Raw genomic sequence first — 3,908 nt, forward strand, 5'->3', positions numbered from 1 at the left:
CTCTCTGAGTGTCATTTGAACGCCATTTCTCATCATTTTAATTTAGTGAATCCAATTTTTTTGCCTGAAATTCTCGAATTTTTCAACTTAAAATTTGCATTTTCACGTTCGTGTATCGAGATTTTGATTACAATAGGGACTGTGAACGTCAAATACATTCGACTTAAGGTTTTGAAAAAGAGCCACTGTTTTGAGTTGGTCAGCTGCAGTTTTACTGAGTAAATCTTGTAGTTTTGTTTTTGCACAGCACATAAAAATCTGGACCTAATTTTTAAAACTTGACTTTGTAAATGTTTAAATTTTTGCTTATGCCATATTGGCTTTAACAAATGACAATGAATAAGTCCTGATAGGGATCAGGTCTTAGAAATTAATCTAAAATCATACTGTAACATTTTACTTTTTTTATTTAAATGGGATTCGATGGATAATTACAAGCATCATATTTATGGTGATTGTGACCTATTAAAGCTCTCACATGAGTCCCTCACACCTGCATCAAATACCTGGAAAGAAACCTGAAACCTGATTCTGTTGACTAACAGCTCACTAAGTCCATCAGATGCTGCACATTTCAACCAGGGTGCTTTTAAGAGCTCGGCATTGTAAATGAACTCCACTGGTGGCTTGTGTGTGTTTGTGAGAAACGCTACAGCTTGCATTGTTTAAACCCGTATTGGAGCAGCTTTTTATGGTTTGATGCCTTACAGGAAAGAGAGCAGAACCAAAGACGACAAGATTGGTTCCTGTAAAGACCTGAACAACAGTGCTTTTTAGTGTTTCAGGTTTCTTTTGGGCACTACATTTACTCTGAGGAAGATGCGGAAAAGCCACTTGTCATAAAAATGTAACCTCCCAGCTCAGGACCGTCTGTGCTGCCTTCAGATGAGACAAAAAATACTGACATCGTGTTAACTGCTTTCTGAGGAACAAACAGATACGTCAGAGTAAATAAGAAATGTTAACTGAATGTTTACACCTAAAGAAATTCATGAAACCCAACAAACAAAGGGAAGGCTGTCAAAACCTCGTTAGCCCGACTTGCGTGCAGTTTTCATGTAAGATGAAGTTTTTGTTTCTGTCAGTTGAGCTGCAGATCAAATCCTTTTCAACTAACCGTAATTAACCCTCTGAACTCCAAGCAGTTTCTAGACATGTGTTTGCTCCCGTCACATTTTAACTCACCCTGGGCTCATTTTTCACTGCAATATAAATTCCTGCACCTCTATGGAAACAGAACAATGATGACTAGAAGTAAAAAAAAAAAAACAAGAAATGTCTTTAGTGCAGGAAAACAAAGTAATAATGACATAAATTGTAGGAAAGAAAGAGATCAAGTCGAGGTTTTGTTGTTGTCTAGCTCACAAAAATGTAAAAATCCAGGAAGTAATATGTACAACATTTTTCCAGGGGCCCACAGAAGTTACCAATACTGGAAAATAAATGGTGACTCTTCATACTGTGGATATTTTACTACTTAGATTTTTAATTTTGATCTGTGTAATCACACGACTGTTGGTGACAGTGGAGTCATGAATAACTTCACAGCTTCAACAGGGGACGAAGAATTTATTTATTTATTTTTTTTAAATGCGATGTAAAATGCAGTAATTTTGGTAAAATATCTTCATTTTAAGGTGAGGTTCAGTTAAATTTTTAACAAAACAGCTGGTCAGAAATGGTTACTTCAAGGACCATTGGAAATTTCAACATCCAGTGATTCTTTCTGTTTTTACATTTTCTAGCTCAGATAAATTGTGTGATTTTTAAAAATACGTAGCATGTCTTTTAAAACCACTGGTGGGGTTCAGAGGGTTAAACAACAAATGTAAAATAATTATAGTAATAACAATAATAATAACAATATTGTGCTCAGCAGTCAGCTAAAATGTTAAGTATTGCAATAAAAGGACCAAAATCATCAGTATGGTCTGTGGTATTGAAATAATTGAGCTTGAATTCATAAACATTCCTGGACACCTGACAATGTCAAAGCAATAACGGTTTAACAGTGGCATCTAAGTTAAAATGGGATCTGTATTTTATTGTCAGAGAATAAATTACAATAGTTTGTTTTAAGTTTTCTGAGAAGTGGTCTGACACATCTCCACCTACAGTCAACTGATGTTTGCATTTCAGAATATCAAAAATGTTCATCATTCTTGCTTTTGTCTTCGCTATCATGTACCAGAGGTTTTATAAATGCTTAGAAAATTGCCTTTTTTGAGCAGATCATTGTAAAGAATAATATGTACTGGTTGGAAAGACCTGTGACACCTGGTTGTTGGGCAACCATGTAAGTTTTATATTTTGTAAAAAAAAAAAAAAAAAAGAATTTACAAATGAGATTTTTTATGGAGGGCTATTGTCATATTCCCCTCTGTAGAGAATCAGGAGTTTTGTACATAAAGGTGTAAAGTGAAATGAAAGCCCACATACATATGAGGTTGTACAATAATTATTTTGCTATTGCGACAGATGTCTTACTAAATCCAGAGGAAATACGATTTACTCTGTGTAATGCTAACGTACTTTTATTCGAATAATGACAATGTTGTAGGAACATTTGTAGAATGAATGTTGTTTTTTTTTTTTGCTGACAGCCCTCAGGAGAATGTGAGTTCTCTTCACTGACCCTGGAAACATCTTGCTAACCTTGTTTGTAAATGACTGGTCTTAATGAATAACTGTTGATGGCCCACGTGTGCATCAAGATGCGAGAAACCACTTCGGGACTGCCGGTGGACATGAGCTGGTTGACTAAATCTGGTGCATCTGTTTTTGTACATGGTTCATGACAAACAAATGCAATAAACTAATCCTAAATTATGTCAAATATGTTCAGGTCAAAAATGATTTAATGCAACACTGGTCACTGACGCTTCACACTCCGACCGTCACAGAAAAAATAGTTCCATCTTCACACTCAAATTGCAAAAATGCTGCAGCATTCCTGCGTGTGGAAACTTTACAGAAGTAGGACGGTTTGATATATTTTCAGAATATATGAAGAGATTTTATTTCCCATAATAGTGGAACAGAACATCACGATAGAAAAGCTAGCGTATGGCCAGACTGGTTAGAACAGATGATGGATAATTAAACCAGTTGGTAAAGGTCAGCTGAAGGCTGTGGTTATCGTCAACAAAGTTCTTCTGTGATCTGAAAGGTGTCCTCTACGGTGGCCCGGAAGTGTCACAACAAAACAAAAGCCACAACACAACACAACGGCTGCAACGGAAGTTGTTGTTGTTTTTTTTTCTAACCTGGAAGTTATACTGTGAAGTGCGCGACCACACGAAGTGGGCAGAAGCCGGAGAGTGTTGGAAACAACTCGAGAAGTAAGTAAAATACTGATAGTAAATAGTGTTTACTAATAGCGCATACCGAGATTAATGGACACTATTTGCATCAGTATTTTTACTTACTTTCGAGTTGCTTCCATTAATCTCCGGCTTCTGCCCACTTCGTGTGGCATTGCGCACTTCACAGTATAACTATAACTGGTTAAAAAAACCAACTTCCGTTGCAGCCGTTGTGTTGTGTTGCGGCTTTTGGTTGTGTTGTGCCTTATTGTGTTGTGTTGTGGCTTTTGTTTTGTTGTGACACTTCTGGGCCACCGTAGGCCTCTCTGCCCAGAACAATCATGTCTGTGAAACCAGCAGGTAATCCAGCGTCCTCTGGCTGTCCAGGCCGCTGTAGCTGCTGCTGCACACTTCAAGCACAGCAGCACAATAACAGGAAATTAAGGATTTCTATTATCTATCTATTTTATATATTTTTTTGGCTGGGGCAGTGCATATTAAGGATTCAAGGCCTGTATTGGTCACAGACACAGTTCTACATGGTATAACGTGCAGTGAAATGCTTTGTATACCTGTTCCACACTGAAACAATATTAAGATGAA

The sequence above is a fragment of the Stegastes partitus genome, unplaced genomic scaffold, assembly GCF_000690725.1.
Source record: "Stegastes partitus isolate 25-593 unplaced genomic scaffold, Stegastes_partitus-1.0.2 Scaffold2081, whole genome shotgun sequence".
Lineage (NCBI taxonomy): Eukaryota > Metazoa > Chordata > Actinopteri > Pomacentridae > Stegastes > Stegastes partitus.